Below are 16,746 nucleotides of genomic sequence, written 5' to 3' on the forward strand. Positions count from 1 at the left end.
CAACAAACATTTTCTTCCTTCAGAGAGCTTATATTTAAGCCTATTGAGATATTTTTGGATGATGATTTTATGTACCACGTGTTAGACACACCTCCTAGCTTTGTGTCTTCTGTGTTTTTGCCACATCACTCCCTTGCTCAAAAAAGTGCAGTGGCTCCCAATTTCCTTTAAGAGAAAATATAAACTATTCTCCTTGGCATTTAAAATTCATTATATTCTGGCTTCTGGCTACTTTTATAGACTTTTTGCACTTTATTTCACTCATACACATTGTGATCTAGCTAAATTTACCTTTTTTGCTATTTCTCACACACAATATTCCATAATTTATCACCAAATATGGAATTCACTCTCATCACCTCTATCTGTTAGAATCCCTAGATTTCCCAAAGCTCAGCTCAAGTGTAAGCTTCTAAAAGATGCCTTTCCTGATTTCATCTGCTGTTGCTAGGTTGTCCCAGCTCCCAATTTCAAATAATCTTATGTTTTCTTTGTATTTTTAAAATTTACTTATGAATATGTGTTGCTTTTTCAAATTAAATGTAAGATCCTTAGGGCAGGCAGGAAGTATTTCATCTTTGTCTATGAATCCCCAGTGCCTAGCACAGTGCTTGGCAGACCATTTGCTTCTTTATGAATGCCTGTTGATGTATTTCTTCAAAACTATTAAACAGTTCAAGGATAAGCAAGGAACCTAGGTACACTCCAACGAAGACAACCTTCCAAGGAGAAATCCTACCATGAATGACAACACTTTATGACCAGGTGCTCATACAACTTCAAAAACACCTAATTATACTACAATCTAATAAAAATCTTACTATCTTTCCTATAAGAAAAACATGAGCTACTTTATTAGACACTCTGATAAAAAATAGGTAAATACTTTAAAGCACTCTTCTGAGCTACATATTTACTGATCCTGTAGAAACAGGAACAAGGCTGGTAGGTAATACTCAATATTGGTGAAGGTACTGGCTCTTCATGGATTCTGGTCCCTTTTCTTCAAGAGATATTAATAAAGCATTTAAAAATATTTGTTTTGGAATTTTGCCAGGGATAAAAGTCAAGATCACTTTGGCCTATATCTAAATATTCCATTTGTTTTTCCCTTTTAGAAAACCATTAAAATATTTTCCTTTCTCTAGTCCTACAATATATCCCCTGTTTTTCATAACATATCACTATGTGGTTCAGCAATCACAATTTCTAGTTCTGTCAGTATCCCAGGATATAGTTCATCTGGGTGAGACAACGTGAACTCGACAAGGGCACATGGATACTCTCACTATATATCCTGTATTTCAACTCCCTTCTAGACATTAAAAAAAAAAAAACAGAACCCTTTAGACCAAAAGTCATTCTTTTGGAAATAATTATAAAAAGAGAGGTCAAGAATTACATAATTCCACCTTCTTTTATCACTTATCACTATCCCATACATGCTGAAGAACAGCCTTATCCCTTTCTTTAAACTTATTTCCGTAATATTGTAAGAGAAAATCTTCTGTACCTTAATATATATTTGGGGCAGCCAGGGATAGAGTGCAGGGCCTGCAGTCAGTAAGACTCATCTTCCTGAGTTCAAATCTGGCCTAGAGATATTTACTAACTATGCGACCCCAGGCAAGTCACTTAACCCTGTTGGCCTCAGTTCCTCAACTATAAAATGAGCTGGAGAAGGAAACGGCATACCACTCCAACATCTTTGCCAAGAAAACCTCAAATGGAATCACAATGAACTGAATGGGACTGAAAAAACTACTGACCAATTGACCTTATTATGGCCAAAAACCCCCCCAAAAACCCACCATTGTAATTCCATTACCCAAGAGGGCTGTTGAAAGTATGGACACTCCAAATAAAATTTCCCCAAGGCTTTATATATGTCTTTTTTATGAAGAGGTCCCATTTGTTATAGGACCTCAAACATGGCTTGAATGTCTCTGGTAGGAATTTTCTTTCTAGCTGAGGAAATTAAAATCTTATTTTTGTTGATATCTTTTGCTTTTATATAGCTTTATTTACAAAAATACCAGCCCTTTTAACAGGCAATTATTATATTCTCAGAAAGTGGTGAAAACTTTAATGGTTATTTCATGAAAGGCCTTTTTTGACTTCTTAGAAAATGGCAGAAATGGCTGATGTTACCTGTGGTAGAATGCCAGCTTCCCAAGAGCAGGGATTGTTTTCTCTTGTCTTTGTAACCCAAGTCCCTAACATCAATATGCACATAGTAGGTATTTAATAAATAGGCAGAATTTAAATGGAAAGAATAACAACTACAAAAGCAATCAAAACTTAATGTTACAGAACTATAATGCCCAAGCTTGGTCCCAAAGTGAAAACACAAGGAGACAATTTTCCTTTTCTTTGGACATAGAGAAGAGATTTTATATATGAAAAACTACATATAATGTGAGACATTTTCAATGTGTTGGTTAGTTTTGCTGAATTGTTACCCCCTCTTTTGCATTCTTTGTTAAAAGGCTATCTGAGAGACAGAGAAGAAAGAATACCCTGGGAAAGGCTGATGATGTAAAAACAAAATACATCAATTAAACTTTATTTTAAAAAACATGAATGTTTGTTAAATAGGACTGGAAAATGGTAGTGCCTAGGAAAGTAGAAAACTATAGTGTCCCCTCTTATAACTAACGATAACTCTCCAGAGAACCTTCCTGTTAGCATATTTGGATAGAACAGAGATAGAGACTGGTATTGGACTTAATGATTTCACTGATAAAGAGAACTGCTAAGTGAGGAAACTTCTTTCATCAGTGAAGGTCAGCACATTCATTGCAACTTACAGCCTTAGAGTGCTGCCTAAACCACAGAGAGGACTGGATATTCAAGATGTCAAAACATTTTTCAAAAATCCTATATACGTATGGTTTGAAATATAAGAGAAAATACGGCTTTTGTAGACAACAATTATATGCCACTAGCATCAAAGGATATTTTCCCTTTAAAGACAGATGCTAACAGATTAGCCAAAGAAGTGTTTGAATTTTCATTCAAAACATGGTGATAAATTTAAAAATTTTCATTTAAATGGATAGAGGGTTATGTTCTATTTGATAAAAATCGCAAATGAGCCCTACTTTTTATCTCATGATAATTACTACGTGGATATAACTAGGGAGTGTTTAAAAAGATATTCAAAAAACCAGTTAAATTGCATTTTTCCAAAATGAAATGCTTTTTCTCTGGTTCCTAACTCATACGAATGAAGTAATCACACCTAGAAGAGATCAAATATTTTACAATACAATATGTGGAAACACCAACAACATTTCCGCAACAATTCATCATCTTAGCATAACACAAATTCATATGTCTTGTGCCCCAACATCAGAATTTCCTAAAGAGGACCAAACTACCTTCTGATATATAAGGATATAATGTCCCTGAGGAAGTTCAGGAGGTGATTACTAAACTGTTTCAGTTTCAAGTTGATTTTTAGTTGCAATATGGCCTGAGATGAAACAAACAAACAAAAAAAGGAATTACTTATTAGTCCTTAAGGGAATAAACAACTGACCCTTAATAGCTAATAGCATGGTTTGCATGCATCTCCTGCTTCGGGTTGTTATATGTACTCTCAGATCAATGGACTATTTCTAACTACTGTTCAACTAACATAAATCAATTTTTTTTAAAAAAATCAGTAGCTGTTCTAAGGACTGATGACTTAATTCAAAGTAATCATATTTAAATAACCTCCCTATTTACACAAAACAAAAACAAATAATTTTAATTCTTTTAGTCTCTGAATCAACTATCTAGGTAGATGAATTATCATCATCATGATAATCATTATGACTATTATCATTTTTATGACTACTAATAATGATAGCTAGAAGTTACATGGTGCTATCAGGTTTTGCAAAAGAACTTCACAAATATCTCATCATATTTTATCTCCAAAACAGCCGTGACAAAGAAGTGCTATTATTATCCCCACTATACAGATAAGAAAATTGAGATCAAAATTAAATGACTTGCCCATGGTCACACAGTGTCTAAAGTGGATTTAAACTTGGCTTCCTGACTCCAAGTTCTGCACTCTATCCATTGTGCCATCGAGGTACTTCAAATTGCCTACTTCCCAATTATTTTAAATATGGACAAGATGATAGCCATAAATATTAGGACTATGGATAAGTATGAGATCAGGAGCAACTTTGATTCTAACTACTGACAATTATTTTTCTTTAGAACTAGGGTTCTAAAATGTCATGAATAAATCTGTTCAATATTTTAAACTTTACCTTAACTCTGTTGTTCAGTCATTTTCAGTTGTGTCTGACTTTTTGTGACCCCTTTCTGGGGACAAAGTGGGGAGACTTCTTGGCAAAGATACTGAAGAGGTTTGCTCATTAACTTCTCCAGCTCATTTGGCAGATGAGGAAACTGAGGCAAGGAGAGTTAAGTGACTTGCCCAGGGTCAAACTGCTAGGAAGTGTCTAAGACCAGATTTGAACTCAGGTCCTCCTGAACTCCAGGACCTACAGTCTATCCACTCTGCCATCTAGCTGCCCACCTTAACTCTATTGCAATGTTATTTACAGAATGAAATTTTTATTTACACACACAAACATATATATGAAAATTACAGCTATAATAAAATAGTGTTTAAAATGACATAAAGTACCATAAAATGGTTAAATATATTTTAGCTTAGGTTATAGGCTTCTAAGTTTGTGTTACCTTTTCATTTACATTGGCTAGTTGCCTTATTATGACACATTAGTTATTTATTTGATTTCTCTTCCCTCATTAGTAATCCACTGTAACTGTTCTCATTGTATATTAAGATAATCCAGGCTTTGCTTTCTACTATATTAATCTACTATACCAACCAAATTTTTAAAGCATACAAGAAAAAAAAATTACCACTCATTTAATTGTACGGAATCTGTCAGTCAAAGACGATTTATTATCATGGTAAACACAGACTAGTAATGGTAAATCTTATTATAAAGGAAAAAAATTAAATCAACTAGTGTAAGTGTATTTTTATTGCTAAAAGCCCTGAAGAGAAAAAGATTAAGAGGGCTGATCAGAATAAAATTAATTTTCAAAGCTGCAAACCAAAATTATCCAATACTGTGGATTTGGGCATCTATTGTCACCTATCTTCAGCTGCCACAGATATTAAGAAATCAGAGAAAATACACAGAGTAGAACGGATCAGTTTTAATTCTGAATTCTTCATAACTAATCATAGGATGAATTATTATATAGATTTAAAAATATTTTACTGGATCTGGGATCTCATTAAAGTAGTAAAACTTTCAACAGTATAGAGTTCAATGCATTTTTGGCTCCTAATGCTATTTCTCTTTTCCAGGTCCTCCTGTAAATAATTCACAAAGGCTAAATCCACAGTGCTCAAGGCTTGCCTCTAGATATTTTGATACACTGTGGATATGATCACATGCAGAATATTCTAATGGGAAATCACACAGTCTTCCTAAATGACTGGCCTATCTCTTCTTGCCATATATCACTCTGAAATCCTGCTTCTTTGTAATTTTTCATTGGTGAAGTTATACAACCTACTCCACATGTACCATGTATCTCTCTTCTTTTACCCCTTGGCTGACAATCTGCTTTAATTGTCTAGAAAATGTGGCTTTCCACCAGTCATAGCCATACAGCCTATGGAGTTAGGAGACAAAAAATAATTCAAGAAAAAAACTTCTTAAGAACCAGAATAGGCCAAATGGAAAAAGAGACGCAAAAGCTCACTGAAGAAAATAATTCCTTAAAAATAAGAATTGAACAAGTGGAAGCTAATGACTCCATGAGACATCAAGAAATTATAAAACAAAGTCAAAAGAATGAAAAAATAGAAGAAAATTTGAAATATCTTACTGAAAAAACAACTGAATTGGAAAATAGCTCAAGGAGAGATAATTTAAGAATTACTGGACTACCCAAAAGTCACGATCAAAAAAAGAGCCTCGAAATCATAATTCAAGAAATTATGAAGGAAAAAAATACCCTGATATTTAGTTCCAGAGGGTAAAACAGAAATTGAAAGAACTGACTGATCACCTCCTGAAAGAGAACTGAAAATGAAAAAACTCCAAGGAATATGATAGCTAAATTCTAGAACTCCCAGATCAAGGAGAAAATATTGTAAACAGCCAAAAAGAAACAATACAAATATTATGGAGCCACAATCAAGATCAAACAAGATTTAGTGGCTAACCCATTAAAGAAGTGGAGGGCTTGGAATATGATATTCCAGAAGGCAAAGGAGCCAGGATTACAACTAAGAATCACCTATATAGCAAAACTGAGTAAAACCCTGTAGGGGAAAAAATGAACATTTAATGACATTAGAGGACTTTAAAACATTCCTGATGAAAAGATCAGAGCAGAATAGAAAATCTGACATTCAAACATAAGACTCAAGAGAAGAATAAAAAGGTAAACTTGAAAGAAAAATCATAAGAGACTCAATAGTTAAACAATTGATAAACTGTCAAGGGATATGAAAAGGTAGTTTTTAGAAGAAGAAATCAAAGCTATCTATAGTCATATGAAAAAATGCTCTAAATCACTATAGATAAGAGAAAGGCAAATTAAAACAACTCTTAGGCATCACCTCACACTTATCAGAAACGACAGAGCTTGAAGGGATGAGGAAAAATAAGTATACTAATGGACTGTTGGTGGAATTGTGAACTGGTCCAGCGATTCTGGAAAACAATTTGGAACTATGTCCAAACAGCTATAAAATTGTGCATACCCTTTGGCCCAGCAACACCACTATTAGGTCTGTACCCCAAAGAGATCAAAGAAAAAGGAAAAGGGCCTATGTACAAAAATGTGGCATCTCTTTTTGTGGTAGCAAAGAATTGGAAATTGAGGGGATGCCCATCATTTGGGGAATGGCTGAACAAACTGTGGCATATGATTATGATGGAGTACTATTATGCTATAAGAAATGACGAGGGAGGTAGTTTGATAAAAACATAGGAAGACCTATATGAACTGATATGAAGTCAGCAAAATCAAGAGATCACTGAACACAGCAACAGCAACAGTATAATGATGATCAACTGTGAAAGATTTAGCTACTGTGATCAATACAATGATCCAAGAAAGGACTCATGCTATCGATCTCCAGAGAGAGAGAACTGAATATAAACTGAAGTATATTTTTGTTGCCTTTGTGTGTATGTGTGAGACAGGGCTAATATGGAAATGTTGTGTGTGATTTTACATGTATAACTGATATCATATTATTTGCCTTCTCAGTGGGTGAAGGAGAGAATTTTGAACTCAAAATAAAAAAGAATGTTAAAGATAAATATATAATTTGCTGTTGTTCAGTTGTGTCCAACTCTCCACGACCCCATGGTTTATACTGTCCACGGGGTTTTCTTGGTAAAGATACTGAAGTGGTTTGCCACTTACTTCACCAGTGGATTAAGACAAATAGAGGTTAAGTGACTTGCCCAGGATCAGACAGCTAGGAAGTGTCTGAGGCCAGACATGAACTCAGGTTTTTCTGACTCCAGGTCCAGTACTCTATCCATTAAGCATCTAGCTGCCTCAAATAAATAACACATGTATTAAAAAAGAATATCCTTGATATATGCATTGAGCTCTCCTATACATATTTTGTAGATATGGGAATATGGCCCTTTCTTTCACTAATGACTGATGTTCTATTTTCCTTTTGGAAATAACAAAGGCTTTGTTTTCTCCAAATGCTTATTTCTCTGCTCTTAAAGATACTTTGAAAATCAGTCCCTCAATGCCCAAAAAATTTTGGCTCCCCCCTCAAGCCATTCTGGAAAGCAATTTGGAATTATGCCCAAAGGGCATATAAAAATGTGCATACCCTTTGACCCAGCAATACCACTTCTAGGGCTGTAACCCAAAGAGATCACACAAGTGGGAAATGGACCAGTACATACAAAAAATATTTGTAGCAGCTCTTTTTGTGGTGGCAAAGAATTGGAAATCAAGGGGATGCCCATCAATTGGGGAACAGCTAAACAAATTGTGGTATATGAACGTAATGGAATACTACTGTGCTATAAGAAATGAGGAGCAGACAGACTTCATTATAACCTGGAAAGACTTATATGAACTGATGCCGAGTAAGGGGAGCAAAACCAGGTGATCATTATACACGATTACAGACATACGGTATTTGTAAGGACTAACTTTGATAAATTTGGCTCCTCTCATCAACGCAAGGTTCAAAGACAGCTCCAGGACTCATGATGGGAAAAGTTATACACACCCAGAGAAAGAATTATGGAGTCTGAATGCAGATTAAGGCAAACTATTTGCTCTCTTTTTTGGTTTCATTTCTTCCTTCTCATGATTCTTTCCACTGGTTATAATTCTTCTTTACAACTAGAGTATTATGTAAATAAGTTCAATGTGAAGGTATGTGTAGAACCTACGTTGGATTACATGCTGTCTTGGGGGGTGGGGGGAAGGAGAGGGAGAAAATTTGGAACCCCAAAACTTGTGGAACTAAGTGTTGCAAACTAAAAATAAAAAATAAACTTAAAATTAAAAAAAAAATTGTGGCTTTCCCCTCTAGCCAAATATCTTCTGTGTTTATTTGGTCTAGTCTGTTTTCTTTAGTGCTACTTCTAGTTTTCTTGTGCAGCATGTATACTTTCAAAGGACAGGATGTTAAAAGTCTAAATATGAGGGTCTATTGTAACTGACAAAGAAAAGAGTTGGTTATAATATCGTTAAAGATATTTTCATATTAAAATCAATTAAAGATTGTCTAATATTAAAATTCATTTTTAATATATTTTCATATATTTTCCTTTTATAGAGGTGAAAAGAGGTTGCCCCAGTTTCATCTTTAAATGACGTCAGGATAATTTTCTTAGCTGTTTTTCATAAACTCGTTCTACCCTCAAATGTTTCTTGACATTTTTTGAATCAAGCAATCAATAAATACTTAGGTGTTTCTGAGACAGAGATAAGGAAGAAGTGTATTGCCAGCAAAAGGCAAGACGAGTAAAAGGCACAGAGATTAGAGGGAGAATATCACAGGTACATGAAGAAAAGCAAAAAGGCCAGCACTGAAAAGGAGAAATGTAACATATAACGAGGGCAGAAAGGTAGGTCAGGCACATTTGTGAAGGGCTTTAAAATGCAAACAGAAGAGTTTAAATTTTATCTTCACAGCAAAAAGAAACCAAAGCATGTTTAAATAGGTTAGGTTACAGTTGTTTTATCTGTGTGTACATGCCTTTCCTTCTCATTCGTATCTATTCTAGCTTAGTATTAATTTTCATCTTTGCTGCGACAGATCTGTATTCTTATTGGACAGTGATGGCTGATTTGGAAGTGATCCCTACATCAATAACCACTTGTTTAATGTCTGTTAAAACATATTCAATTTTTTTCTTTGCCATGTTATTTACGTATGCTACGTCTAGTGCCTCCTGACTCTTCTAAGGAAGAGAAGTTATTTCCCTGGCTTTTCTGACATGTAGATAGATCCATGAGTTCACCAGTGTGGTGTTCCTTCCTCAGTTATAGAGCGCAATTTCTCCCATTCTCTTGCTAAGCATCTTTCCCTGTGTCATTCATCCTTCACAGAAGACCCATCCAACAGTTTTTGGAATCTTACTCCGGTTCTTTTCGTATCTCATAGCTAACACTCAGGCTCATTAGCTGTCGTCACTACTGCTTGGTACAGTGGAAAAGGTTCTGGATTTGGAGAGGCCCTGGGTTTGAATGCCAGCTGTTACCAGCTGCATGACACTGGGCAAGTCAATGGATCTCTTCAAGCAGGTTGGACAAGATGGCCACTGAGAAATTTTATAACCCTATGAAGAATGTACTTTATGTCTGCTCTATGAAGAAGCCATTGTTAATCAAATGCAGCAAGGTCCATCATGTTTCTTTCCTACAATCAACTAAGAGTAATTTGTTTTGCTCTGAGATCATGACTTACCCTGATCGTAGTCTCATGTGATGAATACTGGTGTTAAGAGAAAGTACGAAAGGACAAACTCACCATGTTGCCCATCCAAGACTATTACTCTCATTCAGGCCATTGCTTCTTGCCTGAGGTATTGCAAAAGCCCCTAATTTATTGTCTTCTTCTAAATTTTTCCTTAACTGATCTACCTTTCCACCCACCCCCACACATAACTGCCAAATTTAAAGCCTTAAAACACAGGTTTGAGGGGCAGCTAGATGGTGCAGTGAATAGAGCACCAGCCCTGGGGTCAGGAGGACCTGAGTTCAAATCCAGCCTCAGACACTTGATAAGCACTAGCTGTGTGACCTTGGGCAAGTCACTTAATCCCAACTGCCTGGTTCTATACCCTCCAAAAAAAAGATGAAAAAAAAAAAAACCCCACAGGTTTGACCGTGTCATTCTTCTGCTCAAGAAGCTCCAAAGTCCCGCCTCTTGCATCTAGGATTAAATACAAACTCCAGTCTTTGGCATTTATAGCTTCTCTTAGTCTCGCTCTACCTTCCTCTTCAGGCTTATTGTACATTATTCCCATTTGATCACTCACAATGTTAAGCAACTGGCCTGTTGGATGCTCCCAGCAGATAATATTCTACGTCCTATATACATCCCCTTGTAAATAAGGACAGTAAGACTGGCTCTACTTAAAGAAGCATCCTAATTCCCAGATGGAGTGGGAAAAAAAAGATGAAAGTTCACTGTCGTCAAACTTAACAGCTCTTGATAAGATGTATCACAAGATTTAGAAATTCTCTCTCGGGGCTTTATAGCTTGAATATAATACTTTCTGAGTTATTGTACTGCTTCAGGGTATTGGGGTTAAGATCAAGTGATTTATCATTGAAGGGGAAGAAAAATTTAAAAAAAGGAAAAAAAGTTGAAAAAATATAGAAATTGGTTGTTTAAAATAAACAGATAAATAGTTGGATGGGCATTAGTAAGTGCTCTGTTCAGTCATTTCAGTCCTGTCTGACTCTTTGTGATCTCATGTGGGGTTTGTAATTAAGGTGGGACTTTTTTACTGTTTTCCCTTTTGGAGAACTTAGGTAATCAAGTGCCCATGATGAGTCTGGCCTTTGTTTCTTTGATGACCTGCTTACCTCAAGGGAAAGCCTAAGTTACATGGGTTTGAGTTGCATATTGTGATGCCCCCTGACCCTGGACAGGGTATATAAACTCAGAAGTTGGTGTTTTTCCTTCCCTCCTGGAAGGAGTGTTAAGACTCTGAGCAAGCCATTGTAATTGCCCCCCCCGGCTTTGCTAACCCAGACTCATTGGTTCTTCACTGGTAATTGAATTGTGATTTAGTCTGTTTATATTGTCTCTGTTTGTAATTTGTTTGTATTTGCTCTAAAGTTCAAGGTGCTGGCTTTTCCCCCTAAACTAAGCACATGGTATATGTATGTTGGATTAAAGTGAGATTGTTAACCCCTTACAGTTGCTTTCCTTAGAAAAGCAGATCAAAGTACTTGTGCTGGCAGCCCTTATTGCTAGCCACATTGTTTTTGCTACAGGGTTTTCTTGGCAAAGATACTAAAGTGATTTGCCATTTTCTTCTCCAGCTCATTTTACAGATGAGCAAACTAAGGCAAACAGGGTTAAGTGACTTGCCCTGGGTCAAACAGCTAGTAAATGCCTAATGCCAAATTTGTACTCAGGAAGATGAGTCTTGCTGACTCTAGGCCCTGCTCTCTACCCACTATGCTACCTAACTGCTCCAATATTAATAAATAGATGACCACTGAACAAAAGCTGAATAGTGATTAATGACTAAAGTTAAAATTGTGATCGAGATCCAGAGGAATATTTACATAAGATGTGTTAAGACCATTAGAAAGCATTAGGAATCAAATTTTAAGATTTTCTACATGCCTCGGATACAAATCAGTCAGTTTTAGAAAAAGTACCAATTTTTAATACAAATAGCTTCTTTATTTCTAGCTCTTTTTCATCTATACATTGAAACTCCAATATAAAGTTATCTTCCCTATTGAAGTTAACATCCCTATTAAAGTCAAGGATACCACAATCCTCCCTGTCCCACTGGCTGGAAACCTAGGTGTGATCCTTGACTCCTCACTATCTCTCACCTCCTATATCCAATATGTTGCTAAGGCCTGCCAATTTTACCTTGGGAACATCTCTCCTACATGCCCCTTTTTCTCCTCTGAAAGAAACTGCCGCTACTCCGGCATCATCAGCTCACCTCTGGATTACTTCAATAGCCCATGGCTGGATCTGCCTGCTACACATCTCTCCCCACTCCAATCTATCCTTGATTCAGTTGCCAAAGTGATGTTCTTATTGCACAGGTCTGACCCTGTCACCCTCCTATGCAATAAACTCTAGTGGCTTCCTATTGTCCCCAGAATCAAATATAAAATCTTCTGGCATTTAAAACAGTTCATAACCTAGCTCCAACTCCATCTCCCACTCCCCAATCCCTGCAACTTTTCCACTCTTCTTATACCTTGCCACATATTCTTTAATCCACTGGCCTCCTTGCCATCCCATAAATATCTCTTAGCTCCAATTACTTTCTCAGCCTGTTCCACAATCCTGGAATATTCTTCTTATCTCTACCTTCTAGCTTCTAGGCTTCCTTCAAATCCCAACCAAAAATAAATAAGTAAAAAACCCCCCATCTTCTACAAAAAGCCTCTCTTAATCCTCCACTTCTAGTGCCTTCCTGCTGTTAATCACTTCTGGTTTATCCTGCACATAGCTTATTGGTACCTATTTGTTTGCCTGTTGTCTCTTCCACTACATTGTGAACCCTTTGAGGGCAGGGATTGTCTTTTGCCAGTATCCCCAGAACTTAGCATAGTGCAGGGCACATAATAGGTGCTTAATGTCATTGACTGGCTGACACAGTAAGAGCTTAAAAAATGCTTGTGAACTGACTGATCTCTAGAATCCACAACAGCACTGAAGATAATCTTATGCTAAAGATGCATTACAGTCTCAAAGACTAATCTCCCTTTGGTCTAGCAAATTCTACTAAAATTAGTGTTGGAGCAAAATATGCTAGCACAGTCATTAAAATATTAAAATTTGAAGCAATCTTAAAAGAAAATTCCTTTGTTTTCTCTCTCTGACTGAAGAACTGTTCTGGATTGTTCTAGAGCAAATAAAAATTCTGGATCTTTAGTTATCCTTATCGCATGCCCAATATAAAATAACACAAATTCTAAGTTCACTATATTTTAAACAAATGACAAATCAGACATTAGCTGTGTAATTCTTGGAGCTAAGATTCTAACTCAAGTCTTCTTGGTTTGTATCCAGCACTCTTTCATTTTGCCAGTTGCCAAATCTCATTGATTTTACCATCCTAACACCTCTCCCCTCTCTCCACCAACAGGGCCACTTCTCTAATTAAGGGCCTTATCAACTCTTATCTAGACTATTGCAATAGCCTTCTACTTGATCTTCTGGGGGCTAATCTCCACCTTCTCCAATCAATCTCCCATATAACTGCTAAACTGGTAGTCCTTAAAGCACAGGCTTGACTCCACTGTTTGGCATTTAAAAATCCCCACAATTTGACTCTAATCACGTTTTGCAGACATTTTATATGACTCACTCAGTAGTCCAGAAAAATTGCCTATTTGTGAGACATCCTATTTCCTATATCCATGTCTTTGGTACAATCTATTTACCTGCCTTTTCAGTTCTAGAATGTCTGAATTCCTTTAATGCAAGGCTTGAGTAGTTTGCCTCCTACACCTTTTCCAGCCATACTCAGAGGTATGTGGGACAGGTGACACCTCTCCTACACATCTCAAAACTTCTGGTCATTACCTTTCTTTCTTCTCTACTATAGTACAATCTCTGATGAAAGTATATTACATCCTTAGCAAAAACAAGTTAGTTGTAAGCTTGATCTCTTCCTGTACCTTCTTCCAAAGACTGCTTTCAAATTATTCCCTTTAACCTCCAATCTTTAGTTATTTTTTTAAAATTTTATTTTTAAATTATGAAATAAAACAACTATTTCCATAACATAGTAGAATAAAAAAAGATGATTACATGCATCTATTATCTACAACTTGTTATTTCTTTTAAATAGATTTTTTTTCAAAAACAAACCCATGAACTATATAAACAAAATTATTTTTAAAAAAATTTTTATACAAATTAAATCAGATTTAAATAATTGGTGAAATATTAATTGTTCATGGGTAGGTAGAGCCAATATAATAAAAGGAAAAAGCTATCTGCATGCAGAAAAAGAACTAATAAAAGTATGTAAAGAATGACTTTATCTACTGGTTCATTCTTTCCTATTTTCAAACATGCCTCTCCCTTCATAAGATCATTCTCTCAAGTTACATTATAGATCTTTACTCATTTTAAAAGCTAAACTCTTAGAAAAAAGTATTTCCTTGCCTCCACTTTCCTCTACTCTCACTTCTCAATCCTTATTTAAATCAATTTTGTAATCCCATCATTCAACTGAAACTATTCCAAGGTAACCAATAATCTATTCTTAATTGCCAAATCCAAAGGACTTTTTTCATTCGGTCTCCTTGATAACTGCTCCTGATTATCTCAACTCTCTCACTTTTTATTTACCTTTTTTTTTTTTTTTTTTTTTTGCTTTTTGGCAGGGCAATTGGAGTTAAGTGACCTGCCCAAGGTCACAAGGCTAGTACAGGTGTCAAGTGTCTGAGGCTGGATTTGATCTCTCACTTTTTATAACAACACTTTATTCCTTCTGTCTTGTTCATTTTATCAGACTATTCCTTTGCTCAACCATACCAAACCATATTACTGATGCCCCTCATTATGAGTATACCTTAAGCGTCTGCTCTAAGGTCTTCTCTCTCAACACATTTTCTCTTGGGTACTTCATTAGCTCCTATGGGTTCAACTATGATCTCTAGTTAACTCACATACAGCGATATACATATCTAGCTATAGTTTCTAAACTGAGCTTCACACCTATATCACTAATGGTCTAGGCTCACATTTAGAACTGATATGCTACAGACATCTTAATCTCAACATGTCCAAAACAGAATTTATATATTCTACCAAACTCAACCCTCTTCATCACTTCCCTATGTCTGTCTAGGTACCATATTTTGTTCAGTCACTAAGGTAAAAAATCCTGGTGCTGTCCTCATCTCCTCATTCTCCCTCACCCCACAAAGATGATCAGTTGCCAAACCTTATCAATTCTATACCTAAAACACCTCTAATATTCATTGTACTCACTATACATATAGCTGACATCCTAATTCAGTCCCTCATCGCCTTTTTTCCTGGAATACTCCAATAGTGTCCTCATTGGTCTCCGGGCTTCAAGTCTCCAATTTGTCCATATTGTTATCAAAATTATTTTCCTTAAGTCCATGTCTAAGCATGTCTCTACACTACTCAATCAACTCCAACAGCTCTTACTGCCTCTAATATCACATGTAAATGACTCTGTTTGGGTTTCAAAACTATATAGAACCTTGCCTCAATTTATCTTTCCAACCTTACTGCATATTACTCCCAGGCTTGCAGTTCCATCCAGCCAAAAGGAAGAACTAGTTTTTGTTCATCACACACAGCACTTCATCTCCTCTCCCTGTGCCTTACTGGCCATTACCCCAGCCAGCAATGTATACATTCCTCACTTATGCTTCAAAGAATCCCCCTTCCTTCAAATGCAGACTCAAGCACCACTTTCTATGTGAAATTTTTCCAGATCTCTTCAAGTGTTAGTGCCTTGTCTCTTAAATATTATATGAAATTACTTTTAATGTACATCTATATATTTATACACACATACATATGCATATATGTATGTGTGTATACATATATATCTCAATATTACATATATTCTTGTTGTTCTGTTAAAATATAAGCAAGGAATATTTCATTTACTGTATCTGCAGCCCTAGCACTTAGCATAATGCCTGGCACATAGTAGCCTGTTCTCTCAGCCTCATCTAAAAATATATCTTAAGATTCCATACACAAATGCTAGGTATATAAATCATTTGTCATGATTCTAACATTCTATATTAAATTGCTAGTTTTCAGTACATTTTAAGAAGGGCAAACATGACTACTATATTTATTTTCTGTAATCTATAAATCTCCTTGAAAACAATTTAAATAGAACACGAACACATCGAATAACAATTTTAATAAAGCCAACAGTTTCTCCACAGTACACTAAGTTTGCAATTCCCATCTAATGGCTCACTTCCTTCAAGTAATATATGTTGTAACAAAACTCTAGCATCAGTTTAGACATTCCCTTCAAATTTGCAGAGGGGAAAGAAATCCTGCAAAACTGTTGCGTTGAGGGCAACTTATCTTTGTTTTTCAGTAGTTTTATTCATTTACCAGTGTGGATATAAGTAGTTTTTATTTCAAAGGTCACATAAAAGTCTTCAATTGCAGTGCACATGAACTTATCTGAGTATCAAGTAGTCTGAATAAGTCAAAATATGTGCCTCAAGATAGAGGTATCTCTAATATAGATGCTATTAAAGTTGTAATGTGCATTTATTTTGCAATTAAGACTTCCTCCTTCTCCTAAATATTCCTTAAAACAAAAAGACAATTAATTACTAAGAATAATAACAACTTCCTTTTAGTTGTGGAACATTTTTACCTGCCTCCCTAAGAAGTCAAAAATACTTTCTCACTTAATAAGTTGGTTTTCCATCTTATCAGCTAATGCTTTTCAAAAGATCTTTTTTAATCCTTAAATGAAAGTATTTCACATCAAAGACAGACCTCCCTCTTTA

General features: G+C 35.7%; 1 protein-coding gene across 1 annotated transcript in view; it reads right to left on the reverse strand.

The window, feature by feature from the left end:
• DIAPH3 (diaphanous related formin 3) overlaps positions 1-16,746 on the reverse strand; it is a 335,408-nt gene that overhangs the window by 151,801 nt on the left and 166,861 nt on the right. The gene's annotated exons all lie outside the window — the stretch shown is intronic.

Source organism: Trichosurus vulpecula, chromosome 4 (genome assembly GCF_011100635.1).
Source record: "Trichosurus vulpecula isolate mTriVul1 chromosome 4, mTriVul1.pri, whole genome shotgun sequence".
NCBI lineage: Eukaryota > Metazoa > Chordata > Mammalia > Diprotodontia > Phalangeridae > Trichosurus > Trichosurus vulpecula.